The 25,725-nt window shown below is 43.9% G+C and overlaps 1 protein-coding gene across 3 annotated transcripts in view; it reads left to right on the top strand.

Moving 5' to 3' along the window:
- The window catches only part of LHFPL3 (LHFPL tetraspan subfamily member 3), a 244,467-nt gene that overhangs the window by 206,889 nt on the left and 11,853 nt on the right, over positions 1-25,725 (top strand). The window lies entirely within an intron of this gene.

Raw genomic sequence — 25,725 nt, 5'->3', positions numbered from 1 at the left:
CTGCCTTTTTCGGTAGCTTGTGGCAGCTGCTAGTGGCAAATCTGCAAGCTGTGTATGTCGTTCCTAAGTGACCTCCCGAAGTACCTGCTAGGATCAGGACCCCACTGGATGTGGCTGTTTAGAAATCCACGGTACAAATGCTGAAGTGTGTAGTTCAAATGGGTCAGGAGCAGAATCGACCCTTCTGTGCTTGCCAGGGGAAAGCAGCCACTCCTGGTTTGCCTTCTCTGGAAGTCAAGCCTGCTCCTGGTGCAGCTGGCTGATGAGGACGGCTCTGCTACCACCAATGCTTTGTGACTCCTCTGTTGTCAAACTCTTGCTTCATGTGGCAGATGACACATCGGAATTACGAATGTTGTTTTCACAGTCTCTGTTAAAAAAAGACTACTATGGGCAAATATGATGTTTTCCTGTGTTTATATAGTTCTTTTAATCTTAGTGTATGTAAAGCTTATGAAGGTGAGACCAATCACAGCAGCTTGAAATGTACTTACCCACATGAGTCTTGTGGTGCTGCCTGGTATGGAGAAGCAGAATTCGGTTATTCCCTTCCTGAGTTTCTTTTCTCACAGGATTTTCACTCATATTTTAAGCATGCTGGTGGGTTTTATTTTTTTCATAAGGCTGGTCAAATATTGACCAGGTTGCCCAGCAAGATAGTGTCATCTCCATCCTCGGAGATCCTCAGAACTTGACTGGACATGACCCTGAGTAACCTGCTCTGTTTAGATCTTCTTTGAGAAGGCAGTTGGAATACGTGACCTTCAGAAGTCCCTTCCTACTTAGAGCTGTCAATGATTCTACGGTTTCATGACTGTACAGGCGGGGAGCAGAGTGAAACCACCAAAATAACTTTAGTTATGCTGTAAGCCTTCATTCAAAACCAGATCACCAGAGATCAGTGTTCTGGTGACTGACTGGTCCACTCTCCTGGATAATAAAATGGAGCTTGTTGAATGCTGGTTATTATTCTCAGTATACCCAGTTCAACCACTTGCAACTGAGCTTACACAGATAGATATTTGTTGTTTTCTTATTATGCAACAAAAATACTTATTGAATAGCATGGGTTGTGTGAGATCAAGATGACTTATCAGAAACACTTCTACTTTTGAATTACTGGAGCTATGCCAGCTGACACTGCCAGCTGTCTACATGATGTTTTTATAGCTCTTCTCAAGTTTCCCGTGTAAGATCCCTACCTCTGTTCCTAAGACATTAATGATTAGACTGTCAGAGCTGAGAAAATCCACCTACTGAACAAGGTCACCTTCGCTGTTCTCAGTAACAAAGGAAAACACCAGGCTAACGAGGCTCAGGAAGTCCTAATTAACGTCAATGGCAAACTCAAAGCCAGGGAAAAATAAGGCTGGCAAAATAATTCTCTCTAGAGCTAAGATTTTTTTTTTTAAACCATTTTAAAAGAAGCCTGGAAGCTGTATTTTCAAATATGGTTAGTGCTGGGGATGGGTTGCAGAAAAGAAAGAGAATCAATAAGGGGTTGTGTTTTCCCTGCCTCCTTCTCCTCAGTGAGTTCCTGCCAGCAGTCAGAGCTCTGAGACTCAGCTGAGGCCCTGAGGCAGGAGTGCTGTGCATCTCTGTTCACACCTGCCAAAAAGTCACAATGCTCCTTCTTCAGCTTGGTTCCCCAAGAAATGTGTCTCCTCAGGGATGCTGGAGCAATAACATACACAGAGCTGGGCCACCCCACAACCTCCCACCTCCTCCCCTTGTTGCCAGAAGACCCATCTCCTCTCATCCTGCACAGCAAAAAAACAATGGCCAATATCTACTCACAGTTGTTGGGTGAATGGATGTCCACAGACCATTTTTTATTGAAGACAAATCACAGATCTGTCTCTAGCACCACTTAAGGATCCTGACTTCGTCTTTGAGTCTTGTGAAATAGCCCATCTTCCCAAAGTACCCTATTAAGCGTTTTTGCTCCCATTTTCTTCCCCTAAACTAGTCTTAGTTCAACATTCAGATTCCCTGAATTGGGCTAATCCCCTTGATTGCCACCTCCCTCCTCTCAATTCTCTGACCCCCAGTACAGGCTTGATGGAACCAGCTGTCTCTCAGTTACCGTATCTGGCAGAGAGCTGCTAAGTCCTGCAACATTTCTGTCTATTCATTTGTATAATCTGGGGTTCTCATGCTGATGTCCTTACTCAGCCATCTCTGGTTTCTGTGTAAGCCCAGCGCTGCTGGAAGAAGCTTGGTTTCCCCACTGATTTCCTTCTATGCCAAGGATGTCTCCAACGCAGTTCTCTTATTTTATAAGTGTGAGGGAGCAGTCCATAAATGAGAGTGGTTTTGGTTTCCAGTGCCCATATGCAGGTAATAGCACCTGCAACCATGTTTTGAATTCCAGAAAGAAATATTCAAATCAGACATGATGAACAACATTCCCACAGCCTTTTCAGCTGTGGGGAGAGCGAACAGAGGAAACAATTCCCTAAGGGTGCTGTGACTTTCCAGTGTTGTAAAGCCCTAGGGATATATTATTCAGCACCATCAGAAGTGACTCTGGTGCAATTAGCCTACCTTGGGACAAGAAGTGGTCCACGTGACCTCCTGAAGTTTCCTCCTGCCTGTTTTAGTATGATTCTCTTATTTTAATGACGATAAAAGCCTCAGCCAAAAAACGTAATCACGGTTCTAAACTGTGTGCACATATAAACAGTTGACACCAGGACACAAATACACTGGTAGGAGTGGACAGACCTCAAGAACTGCTGCAGACTGCTGAATGTTGTCATCTCCCTCTTGTGCACACACACACAAGGGTGTAACTGCACTGCACACTGCTTCTGCCTCTTAGCATGACAACAGGCCAATGTTACACACTCAGCCAACACCAGCAGCACCCACAGGGCCATTGTGGCCCCCTGGATCATGGTCCCATGTGTTCCTCCACAGGCCCTCTTGTCTCATCTGCCTTCCTCCTTGAGCCTCAGAGCCTCCATCCTTCACCAAATCCTGCAACACAGTTACCTTTGCCAGTTACATCATTCCAAGCAAATGACAGGAATAGTTTTTCTAAAGACCTTCAGTGCAGTTTTATTCCCCACATGAAGGTTAAATCCTCAGAAAATTACTCACAGAATGCCATCATTGATCTAAACGGTCTCCTACAATTTCATTCACTCTTCAGCCACATACGTTTTTGACCATGTCAGATTAGGATACTGGTTTCTTGCCCTGGTGGCTTGTCTCTGAAGTCTCAGTTACCATGACACCCTCTGTGCTTCCCAGGCAGGCACAGAGCTCCTCACACTGATACTGGGTGGCCTTGAATATGTCCACTCTGCTACTGCTTGCTGCTTCATCTGCCCCACAAGAGCATTAAGCAAAAGTCAGTGCTCTCTGAAACGGTCACTGTCTGGCTCACTTGCCTACTGTTGAGTTGCCTCTGTTCCCTGTGTTCAGATATTCTGTGCACCACAGAGCTAGGCATGCCTTCATCAGGACATTTCTTGTCTCATGTCCTAATCCCTGGCTGTCCTTTGCTGCTAGATACTTATGCTAGTCTCTGTCATCTCTGCAGGGTCTTCTGTCCTGACATTTCCATTTGACCCGTCCCTTGCTCAAACTGCTGTTGCAGTGCCATCTCTGGGGCTCTGGGAGCCATCTGTAACAAAAAAGGTAACACACCACTCCTTCCTCTGCCCCCACCTGTTGTTATCAGCCGTGTGCTGATTCTCTCCAGCATTGCCAACTTCGAGCTCAAAGTCATATTATGCAGGGAGTAAACAGGAGTCTCTGTGTTTATCACTGGAATAGTGTGCAGGCACAGCTCTCCCTTCCCTGAGGCTGATGTTGCCCACAACCCAAAAGAATGGTGCTTTTTAACTTTGAGCAGAAGCACACTCACTCATTCATTGTTGGAAGTGTGGTTATAACTCAAGGAAGGAGTGCACTCCTGGGCAGCTTCCCTACCCCATCCACCATATTATTATGGCTCCAAGGGATGTGAAGGAGCTTTACGCAAATGGGGACTTGAGACTGAGCCCAGCAAAGCACACTGTTTCCTGGAATTGCATAAGCAGCCCTAATGAATTCAGCAGGATGATCCATGGACTGAGAGGTGTGCTCTTATCTAAGTGCTTTTCTGGCTGAGGGCCACAGACCAACTTGCTCCTGAGAGCTCATGGGACAGCTGGGAAAGCAAAGTCTGCCCAGTGGAATATCAATGCCTCTCTTGCCCAAAGACTATCCAACTTCCTGATGTGTGGAAATTGCAGGGTCTTTATCAAAGACATTGAAAAGCTCAGCAGACCTCAAGCTTCCTGCCTTCAACAGAGCACAGTTTTAATCCTTCATTAGGACTGGCCAGCCTTTCTGCATCATGTGTCCCCAAAATGCCAACATTTCCCTATGACCAACAGCCACCAGATAGACCATGAAGATCTGAAGCAGGACAAAGATCATGGGGTTGTTCATAGGCAAGACCAGGGTTCATCTCCTGTAGTAGCTATGAAAGACAATTTGGCTGGGCTTATGCTGGTATCTGCAACCCCAAATCCTGCCCCACCACAGAGATTCAGTGTCAGGTGGATGCTGTTAGTACCATGGGAACCACCGTTCTTGGAAACCGTAGATGAACTACTCATCAAACATAGCCAAAGGATCAGAAATTATCCAGTATTAAGGGTTGGATTTGCTGTATATTGTATGCTTTTTTCATAGTGGCAGCGTGGGATGTCCCTTCTCTGCATCCAGACCACACAAGGAATATAACAGGCAGAAACCCAGACAGACCAGTAGCCTCTAACAACCTGGCAATACACTAAACTGGCAAGTTATTGTACATGAGTTGAGCTAGAGCAGGCTGATGCTCTTGCGCACACTGCCTTACCTATCTTCCTGGTGAACAGCTATTTTGGATTTCCCAGTCATTCAACATACTCATCTGTAAGAAAATTTTCTTGTTTCTTAAAATACAGTCCCCTTTTGTAGTCCTATTGACAATTATGCTAGCACCATGAGACCTCAAGTACTCATCTTCTCAATCACAGCATTTTCAGCAGAAAATGATCCTCTGAAATTCAGACTAGAGACAAAAAAGACTCTATACTGTTGCCCATGGAACCAGGTTTTTTCTCATTACAGATTTCTGTTTTTATCAAAATGTGCACTGAAAAATATATCTCTTGCTCTAGAAACCCATCTTCAACAGACTTGAAGTGGTATAAAGGGCAATTAATAGGTTAGTCTTATCTTTAATCTCTGTGGCACAATTACAAACATTGCAAAATGCAAGGATATTCCCCTGCTGACAAATCTGATCTGGCATTAATTTTGGTCCTCACTAGAGAGGCAAGTGGGGTGAAAGGCCAAGAGAGCATATACCTTTGCAACTCCTTTTGTCAGCCAGCAAAAATAAAAAGGTGTTTTTTCATTTTGGCACTGGCTTGGGACACCCAAAGCACCACTATCTGGATGCCAAGGAAAAGCAGAAAAAAAGCAATATCGCTGAAATGAAGACATAGAGCTGTCTTCAGTCTATTATATATTAAGGGGAGGGCAGTCATTCTCTAGAATGCCTGAAGCCAGTTCTGAAGGCAGAGCTCGTATATTCTCAGAGGTGTTGAGCTCAGATCAGCTTTGAGGGGGAGAAAATATTGCATCGATCCAGTTCATGCCAGAGGAGATCTCAAGAAGTAAATCAAAGGACACTAGGGACAAATCTTTGATAGAAGCATATCAAAACTTTGTTTAATTTGTTTGCACTGCTGTTCTAAAGCATACTCACCGGAGACAATATGATCTACAAATGGAGTATGTTACTAAATCAGGACACAACTTACTGGAAGGATGAGTAATGATTTCATCCAAGTCATTACATCTTCCTATCAATAGCATATCTCTGTGGGGAACATGCTCACCTCCAGCTGAATATCGTATAATCCCTGTGGGAGGGACTTCAGGTGCCTGACTCAGGGACACAACACACCAAACTTTCCAAGAAACAGTGGGGCAGATGGTCCCTTGTTGAGATCAGATGTGCATAGATATGTACGTTTAGTGGTATGTTCAATATCCAGCTCATAATCTCCTCAGTTTGTAAAACTTGCTTCTGCTAGGGCATGTGGAAAAGGGCCACTTGTTAGGACAGCAGAGAAAGGGGGTGATTATGCTGGATACAGGCATGATCATAGACACTGCAACCTCTGAGTGTGACACACACCCGTGGGATCGCTGTGCGATGCAGATTGGAACAATTAAGCAGGTGGTTCTGCACATGTACACCTCCATCCTGCTAAACTTTCAGAACAAATATCTAAAATCCTCAAATGCTGCCCAGGCAGCTTCTCTGAACAGAGCAGGAATAATGTGTTAATGCTTGGACTCAATGATCTTAGGGGTGTTTTCCAACCTTAATGGTTCTGCGATTCTAAGAGTACACGTACATGGGGGGCTGCACTGGGTTAAATATCAGAGTCACAGAATCACAGAATGGGTAAGGTTGGGAGGGACCACAGTGGGTCATCTGGTCGAACCTCCCTGCCCAAGCTCTAGCTACAGCTGAGCCCTTATCTTACTTCACATGCCTACCCTGTTTGACTGTAGTTGGTAAACCTATTAGCTTCTGTATCCAGGCAGCACACACTCCCAGTGCTATTTTCAACATTATCACCATCTTTTCTCTTCTCTCCAGACTGATGCTGTCATTTAATCCTGCTGACATTCCCTCAAGAGCATCCTACTATTAAAAAATTATCTATTACTATTTGTTCCCAAAGTAGAGCCATAATAGCTTCATCCTCAGTTTTCAAGACCTTCTCTGTTCTGGCTCTCTTGATGCTCACCTTGTCTTCCCTCAAAATGTCACAACTAAAATCAATCCCTAGCTTCAATTCCTTAGCAAACCACTCTGAATTCTTTCACTGCTTCACCTTCAGTCTCTTTGTCAGGTTTGTGGTCCAACCTCTCAGAAGTTTCTCAAAATGAAACTGCTTCTATGGCTTTTCCTGCTTTTCTCCTCCTTTCTTCTGAGATGACTCATTTCCTTTTCCTCTTCATGGCGCCTCCTTCTCCCAAGCCTCCTGCAACACAAAACCTCCTCCCCAAGTGCCACCACAGCAAAATTCAAATCATACCAGTTTCCAAGTTTTCCATAGGTTTGAGACATTCTCGGAAAATCAGTCTTGTCTGTGCTATTTTCAAATCATCCTTTGATCTCCCACCTACAATTCCTGCCTCTGGTGTTGAGGTGTTGCCTTCAATGAGACACGAGCAATAGTACTCTTGTAGTCCTCTGCACAAGCACAGTATGGGCAGCTGGAGGAGGAATCAATGCCATGCTCCTGCACAAGTTAGCCTTGCTTGAGCTTATCTCAAAATAAACCAGAGTCAGTCTTCATCTGCCACTTGTTTTTGTAGCACAGGATCTACAGCCCATCCTGAGTTGAAAACATCCTTTCTGTGGAGCAGATACAGCTGCTGCATATTTCCTGCCTCCATTGTGTTATTACAAATGGAGAGTATTTTAAATGCCTGTGAAAGACCTGGCATTACTTTAAAGTTATACTGAGGAAAAGTTCCCTTTGGAAAGGAATCTATAATTGAGATTTGGATAGGGAAGGTGTCTGGATATGTCTATATCCAGATTTATTTTTTTCTTCCCCAGTGGAAAAATAAAGGGATGTGACACTAGGACCATGAGATACTGTCTGAATAGAGTCTCTCGAGCACAGGGCACACTACCTGCCATCATTCACCTCTACCTTGTGTATGGTGCTCAGGCTAAGTATGAGACTTAAAAATACTTACCATATCCAAGCAGATATTTCAGCTCTCTGATTTACAGTAAATTATTTGCCTGACAGGAGCCGCCTCTGAAGCAGTTCGTAATTAATACATCCATTTTCATATTCCTTAAAGACATTCATAACAGATTAGAAAGATCAGAGACGCCACAAAGATTTCTAAATAACAAGAATTAGCTGTGATTAAATATATCACTGTAGAGTGACAAATAGACTTGTCAATTATATATCAAAGTTAATAAACAAAAAAAGGGGTACTGATGATATAAGAAAGCATATACAAGAGTAATTCATTCAAGCCTGCAAACCAGGGTGCTTTTCCAGGTAGCTGGCTATTTTTGGGTGCCCTGCATTAGACGTAAACTTTTAAGTTTTTAGAGCCTGGATATTCGCGTGGGTTTTCTGTTGGTTTGGTGGGGTTTTTTAAGATGAAGATGCTGCAAAAATTGCATCCAAAATTAGAGGGCTTGAAAGAGCTAAATCCATTTGGCCAAAGTCACCCATAATGGACATCATACCCTGCAGCTAAGATTGTCAAGTCAGTTGTAATAGGTTTTTAATAATGTTGCAAAATATGTGCAAGTCATAACTTAACTGAATTCCTTGTAATTCTATGACTAATTAATTGTAACTTGTAGAAAATATTATGATGCTCCACTCACATGCTTAGAATTTAATTAATTTGTAGGTTACATGCCCCTAATAGTAAATGTTTTTCCATTATCTTGGTCCAGAGCCTTGTAACTGTGCACAGCTTTTCATCGGCTTTAAAGGCAACTTTAAAGTGGTAAAGTTTACTGAGCTCTACAAAAACTGTCTGCTTCACATAACCTTTGATGAGCATGTTGTACAAAAGGCATCAGGCAGTATTTATAGGCTGCCCATGTGAGGGAAAGCACAGGTAATGCTCAGACTGCGTTGTAAAACCTATAAACCAGGTAGCAATTCACCTCTGCTGGCCTGGGGATTCACATTAGTGCAGTAAATAGCCAATGTCACTTCTCAGGTAGAAAATTAAACACAAAAAATCACACAAATTGGCTGAATATACTTCATCCTAGTGATGTGCTGGATCCTACAGTGCTCTCCTCCTACCTGGTGGTTTAGGCGCTGTTTTTCTAACATCCTGAATATTTAATCATCCTGAATATTTAATCCAGCCTCTTTTCAGGAACAGGGAACTCAGTCAGCAAAATACGTTTTTAACCATTGTCTGATAGAAACATGTTGAAAAAAAATAGTATTTTGCTCTGAAGAATTAAAAAACAGGGAACATATATTCCTTTGGCAGGATTTGATAAATTATGTGCCATTATATAATAATACAGTTACATTTCTTGCTAAGCATAGGAGCTGTCTGGAGGAACCCAATTAGGTAACTTGGCCATTTACTCAGCTAGTCAGTGACCCTCATTCCTATTTTTCCTCGTCATCCGTGATACTACCAGAAGGTGCAGCAAACTGTTTCCACAATTCTCAAAAAGTCTCTTTCTCTGCTTTAGAATGGGGCACGCACAAGGTCACTGCAAACAATGCTGTTGAGATTGAGGGAGCAGCCTTTTCTCCCTTCTAAACCTGAAGCCACACACACCACTTGAAAAATTAATGTCTGACTGGGTGAATGTTGTCTCTTGGGAGTTTGAAGTGAGGTCAGTGCTTATTCACCCTCAGGAGAGGAAGATGGTTTAATGGATGACACAGTGTCGTGGGCTGCAGGTTCAGGACAGTCAGGCAGCCATGTCCTGGGTGACCTGGACTTTACTTGCCTGTAGTTCCCCTTCTGGGATTTTATGTGCTAAAAAGGTTCACAAAGCAAGTGGATGTATTCACGGCAGAAAGACTTCCAGGACCCTTACACGCAGTGATGTCTATTGGGCTCCCAAATTCCCCCCTCCAAACTGTTGGATGGTACATAATTTTGAGGAAACATCCCTATGGCTTTCCCTGCCCTGCCCTACATACCCACTGGTGGCCACTGCCAGAAAAAAAGTATGGACTGAGTGGAATTCTGGTCTGACCTTACATATGAAAGGTGAGAACTTTGTTTTCATACCTGTCTGTTCTTGGGGAATGCCTGTTCCCAGGCTCCTCTGGCCGCTGTGGAGCTGTCCCTTCACATGCCCTCATACTCCCCTCAGCCCTGTACTTAATACAGTATTTATCTCGTCACAGTAATGCCTCATCATGCTGCCCCACCACAGAGCAGGAGCTCCCAGGAGTGTTGGCTCAGCACAACATCCTTAGCTCACAAGCCAAGCGAGGTCCCTCTCTCTCCCAACACTGTGTCACTCCTTTGTTGTGCAGTAGAGATCTCTGTTTTACTGACCTGCACAACACACAGATTTATTTGCTGGAGTTACAAAATATATGAGCTGATACAACAACCAATTTCTACCAAGGCTGCAGGAAAAAAGGCTGTAACTTGCTGTAAGAGCCACAAGCTCCATCAGAAGACAGAAGGTTCCACATAAGGGAAGCATGACACGTAACCACTTAATAAAAACAACCCGAGCCCGCCAGGGAACCAGCAGAATTTACAGGCATTGTGTTGGGAACAGAAATCCAGCTCTCACGGTCAGCACAGAACTATTAGCAAACACACAGAGCAGTTAATATTTTGAGGTTGTTTTAGCTTTATTTGTGTACCTTGATAGGTGACATTTCCAAGACACTACAAGTCTCTGCAGAGTTGGACCTATTATTAATAGTGAACATGCAGCTGAGTTGACATGACAGAGAAATAAAGAAGTGAAGTTCACATAGTCATTTATGCAGGGAAGGTTATTCCCCAAAGGTTTTTTTGCAGCCTTCCAGTCCCCTTCAACCAGAGACAAATGCCTTGTGCTACCACTACACAAAGAAGATCTGGAAACCTACCTCTGCCTTGACTAAGGATGCTTTCTCCCAGGCCTATTTTCTCATTTATTTCTGCTATTGCAGCTAAATGTGGGTGGGAGATTTCTCCTGGGTGATGTTCCCAGCAGGTATTAACCTCCTGTGATGTTTTGTTCTTCAGTGGCTCACTGGCCATCTGGCTCTCAGCCATAGGGATGCCCATATGATCTCTTTCCTGATGGCGCTCCAAAATCCTGCAGGGCAATCATCACTGTCCCTTCTCCCAGGCAACCTGTGAATGGCTGTGGTCAAGATGATAGCCAGAGCCCCACCTGCAAGGGGATAAATGGAGACATTTGAAACACTGAAGGAGGAATTGGACAACAGGTTTCATTAAAGTCACAGCTGGAGCTACTGGCAACTGAGCTGGATGTGCTGCCAGTGGCTGGAAAGGGAGCTGAAACAGCTCTGGAATGACACCTGTGGATAGGTGTTCCTGAGACCCCTGCAGACAGTTCAAGGGAGGGAAATCCCTGATGGCAACCTATGGAAACAACCTGTGTGCTTGGAACCCTATGGCAAAAGGTACTGAGGCCAAACTCTCCTCTCCAGCACAGTGCTTGCCCAGCTCCTCACCATGAGGAGCACAGGGAAAGCCCAGAAATTCTTAAAGCTGCTGTAATCCAGAGTGAGGAAAATGTACTAAACAGTTTTTTCAGCAGCTGATTGTTTTTGGTTCCTTAGCAACTGTGGGAAAAGAAGCTGCCTGAGATCTGAGCTGTCTGGTCAAATCCAGCAGGCTTCCCTCTGTGGAGGACAGCCCTCCTCCTCTCTGTTCATCTGCACAGGGAAACCACAGCTGGTGGGAAGCCCTCCCTAAACAGGGAGATAGCAAACAAGCCCACCAAAATAGATAAACAGGCTTGTCCCCCTGTCCTTCTCTCCACTGAGGGACAAGGGAACAAGCTGGTCATCAGAGTCCTCATGTGTGATTCCTCCAGAAGCAGAAAGGTTGTTTGAGATTAGACTGCTTTTCATTTTAAAGATCACGGAAAAGATGAGGGAATCTTTTACTAACAGCTGCAGTCAATGATGTTTCCAAGTTGCACCCAAAATAGGAACTGCAGGAGAGAAGTCAGACTCTTGTGTGCCTCTGTGTCAGGGCCAGGCTGGAGGACACTCCTGTGGCTCCAGCCATCAGCCACTCCAACCCTGCAAACTGAAAATGAGCCTGACAGCTTGGTGCAGGGGTCCTAAGCTTCTCTCCTGGCAGTGCAGGTGGCTCAGTTACAGCATTCTTCACGGGTTGTTTTGAGAACACTGCTACTGAGTGCATGAAAAGCTGTTCATGGCTGTTTTCCCTGTGATCAGCAGTATCAGTCTCTTGCAAGTCCCTTGAGCAAATCCACAGAGGGAAAGGGCTTATTTTTGCCAAACAGTTTCATATCTCTGTGGGCATTTGTGCTGGAGATTTCACCACTGGTGCAGGGTTTGTGTGGGTCTCTGTACTGGAGCAGACATTTCATTGTTTTAGTTTTCAGGGACAGTGTTTAAATCATTTAAATTCGTGCCCGTTACTGACATACTGGCTGTGCTCATTGCTAATAGCTTATTTCCATCCATACTAACACTATCTCATTCATTCAGATATAAGTATGAGGATGCTGACCTGTAGTTAATCCTACACGTCCCTGACTGTTAATTTAATGACTATTAAATATTAATGGCAGCAGAGAATGGAAGTCAGATCACCTTTTCCACAGCTTAGTGCCCCTGTCACCAGGCGACAATGTCATCCTTGATCTTGCTTTTTATATTCCCTTTCTCCCAGTTTCATTTACAGGACAAAGAAAGACACATTTTAGAGAACACTTTGCAGTCAAGCAGCTATTGCAAGGATTAGAGCTGCACCAGGATCTCCCGCTTCCCAGGTGGATGTTCAAACCACCATGCTGTTGGGGGTAGGGTTTTTTGTCTAGAACCTGGGAAAGAGCCCTACACCCCAGCTCAGAGGCTATGCTAGAGAAGAAGAGAATGCAAACAAACACAGACACCCATGACCTAGATGCTCCTCCTGATGCTGTGCAAAACATAATTCATTGTTCAAGGAGAGATGTGGAGGGTGTCTGGTGGTTACAGTCCTCCTCAGGGCAGGCGAGCACCAGTCCTGGATCTACCAGGTGTACCTGTGCATAGCTCATTAAACAAAGAATGGCCTAGGACCAAGGGTGGCCCCTGAGGCTCTGGTGCAAACCTTCAACACCACAGTGCCACATGCCTTGTTGTGTTCCCAGCCTAGTGGTGGGAAAACTCTCCTGACTAGCCAGGAGTACAGAAGTGAATCCTCCCTTCTAGGGGAGAGAGTTGAACATCACTTTTCAGTTCCAGATGGGTATTATCATGTCTTGATTATCACAGAATGCAGCATCACTTTCGGTCATGTTTTAACAAAGAAGGCCATGTCCCCCATGTGACCATCCAGAGAACATTTCATTTGCAAGCCTGTTATGTTTTTAGGCAGTGGGGACCACTGGTGGTGGTGAAGAGATCTCTTTCTCTACATCTTTCCATGCCTTTTTTTCTCATGGTCTTTTCTTTTGCATCAGGCAGTTGTGACTGCATCCTTAAAGCCATGTCTAACTGCTGGAGGTATTTGTCTGTGCTTAAATCTATGTATCTTCATATGATTATGTTTTTCTGATTATAAAGCTAATGAGATAAAGCAGAAATCAATCAGAGTAGCTGGGCTTGAAGTGCATTAATACTTAATACTGCCTTTTACTATTGTAATTACAATTTATTTACTTTTTTAATTGCTATCTGGTTTACTTATCTCTATGAGAGACTTCTCAAGAGTACCTTTCTGACTATAGTATTTTACTTTTACAGGAAAATGCAGGCATTTAGTGAGATGGAAATTACTTCCTTATTATTTAAAATTAATTCAGCCTGTCAAAATGAGCTCATTGCCATGCACAGTGTTTCCTTTTTAATTCGGTCTCAGCCTTTCTAGAAATTGAAATTCTGTGCTGAGATGATGTACATAGCAGGCTTTTTATACATATTAAGCCCTACTTATTAGGAGGATTAAGGCCACATATACATTTTAGAATAGGGTACATAATTATGAAACAAATTTTGCAGCAGGGATAAAAGAATGTCAGTTTTCCATTGGTCTTGTAAACTGCTTTGCTAGCCAGGAATGAACCTGCAAGAATGCCTGATGGGAATAAAAGTGAGTCTCTTGCCTGCTCCTTTGGGACTCCAAATTTTGCTGAATCAGGACAAAAGTAGAGGAAATATTTGCATATAAATAATTGGGATGCCAGTGCTTCCTCCTTTTCTCTTCTTAGAATAAAAAAGAAGAGAATGGAAAGCAGAAAAGGACAGAGGAGATTGAAACTTGTGATGGGTATAGGAAGAGATAACCTTAATAAATGGGAGAAAATTGCTTGTCACGTGCGAAGGGAGTAATGAAAATAAGGGGGTAAGGGAATCATGTTTCTGACAGCAGCATCCCACAGCAGTTTCTTCAGGACCAAGAATCAATTAGGAAAGGGAGAGAGAGAAGAAAAGGTAACTTTAAAAGATCTTCATACTTCCCACTCTGTCCTCTGAGCCACTCTCAGTTCCCACTGCACTCCCTCCTCATAGTAGCTGAACAGGCTTGTGGCAGAGGTTCAGTCCTCTGGAGACAGCCCAGTGTGTGAGGAAACATCCCAGTGATTCACCTGCACTGGGCTGGTGTCTTGGTCACACTCCCTGAAAAGAGAACAGCAGGAAATGAAGAGTTTGGAATGGAGGGAGCAATCAAGGAAAACCATTGCTTGGGAAGGCACCTGAGAAGATTGCCATTCTCATGGTAAGAAGATGACCGTGGAAATTATTTTTCCATTCACCAAATGAATCAAAAAGGTAGTTAAATAATTTCAATAAGTTTGGGCATACCATAGACAAGACTTTCAGTGTCACTCCTATCTCCAAGAGGGATGATGTGGGGAGCAATATGCACGGCAGTGTTACCTCAGTTCTTGGGGATGTCATGGAGTAAACAGTCCTGGAGATTATTTCCAAACACAAAGAACAAGAAGCTGATTGGAAGTAGTCAGCACGGATTTACAAAGGGGAAATCACACCTGAGAAAACCTGAAAACCTCGTACAGCAACGTGACTGTCTCAGTGGTCGAGGGGAAAGCAGTGAGTGGCATTGTTCATCTTGACTTTAGCAGGGATTTTGAGTGCTTGCCATAATTCCACAGACAAGGTGATAAAGTGTGGGCTAAACAACTAGACAGTGAGGTGGACTGAAAACTGGCTGAACAGCCAGGTTAAAGGGCTGTGATCAGTGGTATAAAGTCAAGCTGAATGATATGGCAGATAAAAAACTGGGGGAAGTGTTGAAGCAGCAGAGGGTTATGATGCCATCCAGAGGGACCTCAACAGATTGGAGAAATGGCTGGACAGGAACCTTGTGAAGTTGGGATACTCCCAGTCCTGCACCTGGAGAGGAGCAAGCCCACACACTGGAATGTGCTGGGGGCCACTCAGCTGGAAAGCATCGTGGTAGGAAAGGACCTGGGGTCCTAGAGGACACCAAGTTACCCGTGAGCTAATGATGTGCCCTTGTGACAAAGCAGGTTCACAGGATCTGCCACTCCGCACTGGTGACACCTGCAGTGCTGTGTCCTGTGTTGGGCACCTCAGTGCAAGAGAGATGTGGACATACTGGAGAGAATCCAGGGAAGAGCCAACAGAATGATTAAGGGACTGGAGCAATTCTCCTGTGAGAAAAGGAGAGCTGGTGTTGCTCAGCCTGGAAGAGAGAAGGTTGAGTAGGGACCTTGCGAATGTGTATACATACCTGATGGGGGCCCAGTAAAGAACACAGAACCAGACTCTATTTGGTAGGGCCTGGGCACTGTGTAAGACAAAACAGACACCAATTGACATACAGGAAATTGCATTTAAACTTTAAAAACCCCCTTTTTACAGCAAGCATGGTCAAACACTGGAGCAGGCTGCCAGAGAGGTGCTAGAGTCTCCATCCTTGGAGATACTGAAGACCTGACTGGACGTGACCCTGAGTGACCTGCTCTAGCTGATCCTCTGGACAGTGTGGTAGGACCAGGTACCCCAGAGGTGCCTGCCAACCTCTGCAGGTTTCTGAGTCTCTGATACTGAGACAAGAAAACTGCTGGCAACTGGCAGATAGACAATATTAATTTTGGTTTAATGATTTGCAGTAAAAGATCAGTAATAAACCAGGGGTTGATCTTGCCAAAGAGATGCAGTGGTGAGCAGAGGTGCAAATAGGTCCTCCCACAGGATCACCACTGTGGCAGGGGAGAAGGTGCAGCACAACCCACGTTTGGCTGAATCGCAGAATGAAGGAGGTATCTCCCACTATTGCTCCCTTAGTAAGAACTGACGCAAATAAAGCTCTGTAAAACAAAACCTATGGCAGGAACAACCAGCTTCAAACCCAAGTCTTGGCCCTTGGCAAGTGCCCTAGGCACCAGTGCGTGCACATTCAACATAGTTCTTGCAAAGAACAGCTGAGGGATCTGGGGTTGTTTAGCCTGGAGAAGAGGGGGCTCAGGGGTGACCTTATCACTCTCTACAACTGCCTGAAAGGAGGTAACAACTGACAGGACAAGAGGAAATATCCTGAAGTTGCACCAGAGGAGGTTTAGATTAGATACTAGGAAAAATTTCTTCACTGAAAGAGTGACCAGGAATTTAAACAGGCTGCCCAGGGAAGTGGTAGAAACACCACCTCTGAAAGTGTTCAAAAGATGTGTGGATGTGGCACTAAGGGACATGGTTTAGTGGTGAACGTGGTGATGATGGGTTAGAGTTTGGAATTGATGATCTTAGATCTTTTCCAACCTCAATTCTATGATTCTGTGATTCCCTATCCAGGAATTCAAAACCTCAACAACTGCAGATCTGCTTTAACTTGTGCTACTTTGCTGGGCATTTCTGGTGAAAAAGGCACCTGGAAATGCTGAAGTGCCAAAACTGCAGGGATAACAGACCATGAGAAGAAGTCAGAACTTGTTTTCTCCCATATTCAGAGCCTTCTTTATGCCACCTGCTGTGGCATCCCCCAGCAGCACATCCAAGGTGGGAAGAACACCTGGGCTCTTATCTCTCTCTCTGCATTTTGTTTCAAGTGTTTGCAATTAGCTAAGGATCCTGCCACCAAACTTTTTTGGGACAGCAAGGTGTTGGTTTTTGCAGATTTAACACAAGTTACTGTGAATCATCAGAAACTTTTTATAGATTAGGTTTCTGATGTTAAACAGACTGTGTTTTAATTTGAAGTACTTCATATGTACATTGCAAAACAATATAGAAAAACACCCCACATTTTTCAGATAAACTAGGAGATTTTAATTTTTTATTTTTTTTTTTTTTTTTTTTTTTTTTTTAATCTGGTCACTTCAAAATAACATTTAATGAAGGAACCTAAATCCAAGAAATTATTATTTTTTCATTTTGTACATTTAATAAGCGTTTCTGACATATTCCAATTTTACACTGTTTTAAATTATATTACAAGTAGCAGTAATTAATTTTCTTAGTAATGCCACATATTTTGAAGTTACCAGAACTGCTGTGAGTGAGCAGGTAACTGCAGATACCGCAGTCCCCTCTAGTGGGGAAAATCAGACTGTGCCGATTTTGCAGGACCTGCTGCATTAGCAGTGGCTGGATATAAAAGCTTTGCTTTTCCCCCAGATATCCTGAGGACTCTGAGTCGATATTTTTCTTTTTATGATTTGTTATTTATTTATGGTGAGTTATTTTTTTTCTGAAGGAGATAGGGGCATGTGAGGCTCAGGTTCAATTCCTAGTTGTGAACCTTCAGAGCAGGAATTCACTACATCCCCTCCAAATCCTCCTGCCAAAAAACAGCAAGTTTTGCTTCAAGTACCTTATCTCCACAAAACATTCTGGAAACTGATTTTTTAAATAAAAAGGAAACTAAGGGATTCATGAAGGACAGCTTCACCAGAGATCACCATCCAGCTCCTGTCTCAGCAGCTCATCTAAACCCATTTTTAAATCCTTTTGTACTGGCATTTTCTGATTCAGAATTGTGCCCTTGTAATATTCCCCTGTTCTGTGAGCAAGAAGCAGTGATGTTTAGGTTTTAGGAAGCCACTATCATCAATATAATAAAGAATACCACCTGCTCAGAATCTTATCTGCCCATTTGTTACACTGTTGTGCTGCAGCTCTAAGGGAGAACCGTGTCTTCCACCCTACAACCCTTTTTTGTTTTTCTCTTTCATAATAATTGTCGTCATGTTTTTAATTAAGTTAAATAGGATGTTGCACTGAGCAGCTTCCTGAATTTTGTGCTCTATCCCATCAATTGACTGAAATCAGAGCACTGTCTCTGCTGGTACCACGTGCACTGAGTGCAAGTCACTGATATTTGCATGAACCAATTTATCTCTTAAAAATATTTCGTCTTGACTGAAGAATAAATTGCCTTTACCCTAATGCGCTAGGTAATGAATTGCATTTGAAATGTGTTTATTTTTAGCAAACAAATGCTAATGGCAGCTTGCTGTTAAAAATAGACAGTACAGTTGGCACAGAAATATGGGCTGGGGAATCGTTCTTCCCTGATCAGTGGAAATGCCCTCTGTGTAAGTCACCTGGGGAGAAAACATGATGTTCCTAAGTAATTTAGTCCCTTCAACTGGAGATGTGGTGAACAGCAAGACACTGCTGTCACCTGAGCCCTGCTTTATGAATTGCCCCTGTAGCCCAGCATCCTCACGGGGCTGTTGTCCCTCCTGTGGGGGCAAAGGGTGTAAGATGGAGATGGGGCATTTTTCTTTTCCTCTCTCCCTGTTGGACGTCAGTGGGTGCAATGTGGGTTTTTATGTGCCTCTAGCTCTGCCTGGCTGCAGGGAGTGGGGGCATTTTGGTGAGGGGAGCACTGCAGGACCCCCAGCATTACCAGCTCCCACTCCTCTCTCAGCAGCTGCTCCCCAGGCCAAGGGACTTTATCTTGGACAGGTTTTCCTAATGTCTGTGAAATTTCCCTGGCTGCACTCTAAGTCCATTACTTGTCACATTCCTGTGATTTATTCCCTTCATTTTCACAGCAGCTTTTTTTCATAGTTAAGAGTGTTATGTCCAGTAAGTCTCCTTTCCTCTAGATTACACAAATCAATTGCCCGGGTTTTCTCTTACATTAAGAATTCCAAGGCTTCTGACACTCTTGTTGTTCCACTCTTGTATTTACCAGGTAGGTTCACTTCTCCCTTACAGTCTGGTGCCAAAAAGCCAACCATGCAGCTGAGGCCTTGCTGAGCAGCCTGGTAGACTCACTTTGTGCATCTTGCAGATAAATTTTTCTGCTTCTCCAAAATGGTAGGGCATTTGTCAATTTTTCACAACAGAAGGGCCTTGTGGGATCATGTGGTCATTTGGTCCCTAACTTTTATGTACAACTCCCTCTTCTGCCATGCATGTATTGCTATTAAATTGTGTTCTGTTTTTTAGACCGTTTCTCTAACTCATGATAAATGTTGAATACTGTTTCTGTCCGACAACACACTTGGACCCCCTCCTGAATTACTGTGACCTACAAATGGAGGAGGACATCCTCTATTCCATTGGAGATCCTCTATTCCACTATCCAAGTGGTTAGTGAAAGTATTTTAGTAACATCAGACCTGAGAGAGATCCCCATGAAACTCTAATAAATGCAGTCCTTCAGCTGGACAGTGAGCCACTAATCACCACTCTAACAGTATGTTTTTCCAGCAAGTTTTGCATTTATTTTCATAGCAGCTTATCTAAATAATGTTTCCTAAATGCTATGAGGATGCTTTTCAGATTTTTCAGATTCATGGTTCAAGTCCTTTTGTAGTCTGGCTTATAGAAGTGGAAAACAGATAACCTTCCAAGCACACAGGTGCTACATCAGCAAGTGTTCATCAAATGCTTGTTCTATACTTTCAATAGACTTTTTGTCATCCACCCCCAATGGGGCTGCTGTGATACAAGGGCTGGTCTTCTCATCTCACTTTAATTCCTGAGTGAAGAATTAAAGTGCCAGTTGTGGTAATTTGGTTACCAGAGAGATACTCTCAAGGTCTGGCTGCACCATCCAAATCCTCCAAGTGTGGCAAATGGTGCCTGGGAACAACCCAGCTGCTCCTGCTGTCAGCATTGGCCATGTCAGCACTCCCCTCTCTTGGAAAAGGGGCAGTATTTTTGTTTACAAGTGTTGGCCTATGATTCTCAGCACTCCTAAGGTTGGATCTGCCCTGGGAATAATTGCATGGTGCGTCATGGAAGAGCTTGTCCATCCCTCCAAAGCTGCACAAAGGCTATGTCCTTCTGCTTCCAGTAAAACAGCCTAAAGCACATCAGCTCCTCTGCACTGTTCATTCCATCTGGAGCAGGGACAGTCTGGCACTTGTGGGCTACTGAGTTTTCCAGGCATGGGAGTTATGGAGAGCAGGGGTCTTCCCCTCAACAGCAGCAGAGACCATGTCAGACTCCAGCACGTCCTGCTCTCAGAGCTGAATGTCTGCCAGGCTCCAACACGTCCTTGCACTGGCGCTCCTCTGGCACCAGATACTTTTGCACTGAAAGCTCACTGTTAGAAAGGGGTCTCACCGCATTAGAAAGGGCTCCTTTGAGGAGGAATGATGTTAACTTTTCTGTGGGAAGTTTTCAGTCACAGACAGGGAAGTGTTTAAGAAGTGAAGACACACTTCTGCTCTCACAGGCTTGAGTCAGGAGGCTGGCAGTTCCCACCATTTCACTGATGAAGTAAAAAACTTGTACAAGACACAACCCCTACTCAAGAGATTACTAATATAATTTTGAACATTGTTTTCCAGATTTTGCTTGAAAGGTAGGTTCAAGTAGGGCAGCGTCCCTTTCTTCCTGCCAAAAGATCTTACATAGAGATCTCTAGCCAAAAAAATGCTGCCTTCATTTGACAGAAAGGACCCAGTAGGACCAGACAAGAAAACCCAGACTGAGCTGCTGCTAGTTGAAAATTACATAAAAATACTAAAAATTATAAGCTTAACTGGGAAAATGGCAAAATCCTGAAAAAAATCTAGTAATTATTATTTATTTCATACATGATCAAGAGAAGGTTCTTCTCTTGGGGAAAAAAATCCCAATGGGAAGTCCTTGATTGATCCTTGGTGCTTCTCATTATAATATGATCTTAGGAGCTGGTTTGGTTCTACTGAATCAAAAAAGACCCAGAAAGGTCCAAAAGGGTTTCCATCAGATGTAGATTTTAACAGAAAACATGGCTGGGAGTCTAGATAAAAAACACTAGTTAAAGAAAAGTAGAACTGATTCCTTATTTATAGGCTTTTGCATTTCCTGGGACCCAACCCATTGCTTCCTAATTCTAGACTACAACCTAAACTGGAATGATAACAATTAAAAGTCAGGAATCCAAAGTAAGGAAGATTTACCCATGGTGACGTGTTTCATTAGCAGGTAACGTGAAGAATCAATATTTTATGACCTGTCACATATTTGAGTCATCTGTCATGTTTTATCCTTAGATGTTCAAGTTGTTTGACAGCTCTAACGTAGAAGGAAGTAAAACAGAAAAGAAGTTTTTTGCTGGTGTCACACTGTCAGACAAATTTAACAGGTAATAGTCTACAACAAGCAATTAAAACACATTGGTCTCTTATTACAGAACAAAATCTACTCTGTGGGGCCTGAGGGAAATGCATCTCATAAAATCTTCTATTTTTATGTAAGAAGCCAGAACAAACTATACTTTCCCCACATGAAAAAAAAATCAAAAAGAAGCAGAAATGCTGCTACTTCACAGTGCACAGATGAATACTGATTTGGGGACCTTACATAACAGGGAAGCAGAAAGATCCACCTGCAAAACCTCAGTTTGTTTCCTGCTGAGGTCCAGCTACTGGTCCCAGAGTCAGTGCAATCATAGACCTATAGGGGAACATACCCAAATGGAAGATACACTCTATCTGTTGTCCAGATAAAGAGATTAGTTCATATGAAGACAAGGAAGGGATGAAGATGAAATGCCTGTGGAAGTACCTACAGGTTTAGAAGTGTCACAACTGCTCATGCTTTCTCTTTTCCAAGTTCCAATTCTGAGTCACGTGTTGTACTTGAATCTCAGCTTAAAAAACAAACAAACAAACAAAGATGCTAACAAAACCAAACAAAAAACCAACCTTCTGTTCCTCAAAATTGCAAAGAAAACCACTAGCTCTCAGGAAATAAGAAAGAAATCAGGCTTTTCAGAACTCATGTTCATATGTCTTCCTGGTTTTTGAAGGTTTATGGTTCATTAAGTCTTTCTGGAAAACGAGGACTTTATTTCATGAGCAGCACTAACAGGATGGGTCTTCCTTCTCTTCCAGTGTGAAACAAAAAAAGGAGACATTTTCATTTTTGTTTGTGTCTGTAGGTAGTTAGTCTAAAAGTAGCCAAGATCTTGTTTATCAGAGCATTTTCTTTCATTTTCCACATATAGCTCCTTTCATGTGTTAAAAAAAAGAAGCATCTGAGAAAATTTCAGTGTCAACAAATCGGTATTTTGCACTGAAAATTCCTTCAATATAAAGTTCCTATGGGCAACAGCAGAAAAGTCCAAAAATATGAAGAAATCTGAATTGTAGTTTTTTTTCCTGTCTCCAAGCAAGCGATAATATGAGACTTTGCTAGCAAAGGGCTTTGAATATCACCACAGAGAAGGAAGAGGATGGACACGTGGTGATGTAAGGGCTGTGGGAATGACCACCAAGCTCATCTCCAGGGTTCAGTGACCCATCACTTTGGGAACACCATGAAACAAGCACATTTACCTAACTACAACCACTGCTGATGCTTTCCACAGTGCTGCCCAAGTGGAGTGAGCCACCATACACGGCAGATGCTCAGTCCATGGTGCTCAGCAGCGTGTCCCAGAGACAGCCCAAGGTGGGCACTAGGCCACTTGTCCCTGGTCTGTACAACAGAGGCTCAACTGCCTTATCATGCCCATTGGGAAAAAAGGAGGATTTTCTTTTTCCTTGAGTTTCTGCTTATTTTTAAATGTGCCAAGACTGGCACAGCAGCTTGGCTCGCCCTGCCTGCAGGGACTTTGCCACCAGCAATGCCTGGCCCCGTGGTCTCTGAAACCCAGGCAGCCTCTGCTCTCCCCAGGGCTGGGCGATCCGAGAGGATGTGACCGCTGGAAAAGGACACCAAATTAGGAGATGTTTCAGTGTCTGAGGCGATGAAATATTTAATCCCTGCTCTCTCTGGGATATGCATCATCACAGATTTACTTATCTGCTGCTCAGTGACAGCAGCGGCTGACAGGGACGATGACAGCTGACACACATTAACCCAGCTGCGCAGCACAAGCTATCACTCCAGAGCAGAAATCCATCGTTATTATTTAAGCACCGAGGAGGTGTCTCAGTGCCAGATACCAAACACAGGCAGCACCTGCACTGGAAAGTCGACACTGCCAGGGTCTCTTGGAGGAGAGGGGGCATCGGCAGGACCCTCAGCCCTGGCAGCCCCAGCAGGGCCAGCGGCAGTGGCGCTGGTCCCTGAGCAGCCCAGCACCAAGGGTACACACAGGGTCTCCTATGCCCCCACTGCTGACCTGGCCATACCCTGATGGACCAAAATGAAAGGGAAGGATGGACAGATATTACTTGTTTAGGGTGTGGGTGGGTGGAAGCTTTTATTGGAGCTTTTCTAGAGCTACACAGCAGGATAGGGCATTAACCCCCCCTTCACTAAGGCTGTAGGTGGAGAAAAAGGCTCCCCAGGGAGTGTTGCCGCAAATGCAGCTGTGGGGACGCAACTGGAACAGACTTGTTTCCTTTGTCTAAGCTGCCTCCCTTTTTACAGATGAGCTTCATTTCTGAGCAAATCTATATCAGTATCTTCTTTATCTAATAGGTTGTTCTGAATTATTGCTGTCTCTGAGAAACTGGTGCAGTTGACCTTTGAGGAATCCTCGTGAAACTGGTGTTTGATTTGAGATGGTGGACTGGAGATTTCCCCCCTTTCTGTTAGTGTTTTGTACGGGGTTGGTTGATGCTCGAGACTGCCCTGCTGTCTCTTCCTGTTACAGTGGCATTCTTACATTGAAAGGTGCATTTTACCAAGATTTGTCTTACGGTCATTGGTGGGAATAGCCAAACAATGGGAAAATTGTCCATGTGTTTGTGTGAATCAGGTGCAGGACAGGAGGGGGAAAGAAGCCATCAGGAATTCTAAGCCCTGGAGTCGATCTTATATTGTGTGGGGTGTGATCCTTCCAGAGGAGGAATTAAGGTGAACTATCTACAGCACCACATGGATACCTGCCTAAGACTATAGGGCTTGCTGGATACACTGGGATGTTATCTTCCTGTTCTGGCCCAGAGGACATTGTACTACACCTGTCATTCAGGACTTCTGCAAACCAGTTTGCCTTTCTGCATGCTTTTCAGCTGGCAATTTCCTAACACAGCCCTCCCCTTCCTTCTCTGAGATGGCTTTTTTTTTCTCTCTGCACTGCTAATTGCAGTTTGCCTTCTGTGCTCAAAGCTCTTCAGGGAAGGAATCTCTTTCTTTTACAAGAGTGCCCTTCACACCTCTAGAGCAACTCAAGAAAATGTTTAAGGGACTAATATAAATTAATAGCAATAATAAATCCTTATATATTGTCTAAAGCCTGCATAAATTGGGTTTGGAGCAAGAAAGGGAAGATGGCAGAAAAGCCTTCAAGACTGTGAGCACTCAACACTGTCCTTGCTGCGTATCAGGCAGGTTTTCATGGCAGATGGTACTCACCAAAAAGCTCACCCTCTCCCTCTCCCTAGACCCTGGCTGTGCCAACTCCCAAATCCAGACTCTCCTCTAGCTGAGTATCATCTAACCCCACAGAGATTTTTTCAGTAGTTTTACATGTAATTTCATACCGTTGGAAACAATTGTAGGCCTAATGCACAGTTCTAAATACTTCCTATCTGCCTAGAGAGTATCTAGCCTGTTAATTAACATTCCTGTGCTCGGTAAGCTAATCATTAAGCTGCAGTTTTGAAATCTCAGACCAAAGCTGCTCCAGATCGTTATCTTCCTGTTGCCCATAAACGTGTAAATTGGCACCTGTATCTTTCTCAAAGGTAGAAATGGGATCAATATTTGCAGCTCATTAGCAGGTTTTGGTTGAGAACCAACATTACAGCAGCCAACCAGTCAGAGAGGAGTGTCTCAGGAGGAAGGAAATACAGCCTTGCCTCGGTGAGCCCCTGCCCCAGAGGTGCTCTGGACAAAGTCCTGCAGCTGCAGGACCCTTCCCCTCCATGGTGAGCCCCAACAGCCCCACTCCCAGTCCCAGCCCAATTCATTCATCAAATTTTCTCTTCCCATCAGCACAAGTACATACAAAGAGAAAGTTTGGAAAACTTTTGGAAATCCTTGGATGTGCCTTTGCACAGCATGGATTTGTGCCATGTTCCCAGGTCACAGAGCTTTGGCACTGGCCAAAGAACAGGGAAATTCATTTCACACCAAAAAAAGGAGAGAGTTTAAATGTTTTTATTATTCTGCAGCATTTAAGGTCTGTCAGCATTGATATTTTTCTTATGTTTTCTGTGACATTTAAACTTCTTGCAATGCTTTAGTTATTATGTTATAATAAAAAAATCAGCATCTTTTTTCAGGAAATTTCATTCACAGAGATGTCATATTAACATATTGGAATGGCCAGAGAACTGTCACAGCCCTCTTTGTTTCTGTTAGGAGGAAAGACTCACTATATGAATTGGGAAATCATCTGGAGAAATCCTGTCTGTTGAAAAAAGAGCAGAGCTCCGTTTCTGTCACATCACTAAAATAAGCCCCATCGTAGCAGCTTCCTTACACAGAGATCCTGGCTGGCACCTTCAAGAATCTGCTTCAGTATCTTGGCTTTCTCCCAGCACCGAACTCCCACTCTCTCCCTGCTCACAGAAAAGCAGGCTCAAGCCGGCGTGGAGCCTGAGCACGCACCGAAGTGGCTCTTGCAGGCTGGGGCTCACTCACAGCCCCGCAGCCCACGCTGGCCCTGGGCTCTGCCTCCGGCCTGCCCTGACAG

This window comes from Corvus moneduloides, chromosome 4 (genome assembly GCF_009650955.1).
Source record: "Corvus moneduloides isolate bCorMon1 chromosome 4, bCorMon1.pri, whole genome shotgun sequence".
NCBI lineage: Eukaryota > Metazoa > Chordata > Aves > Passeriformes > Corvidae > Corvus > Corvus moneduloides.
This window is presented reverse-complemented; position numbering and strand designations above follow the sequence as displayed.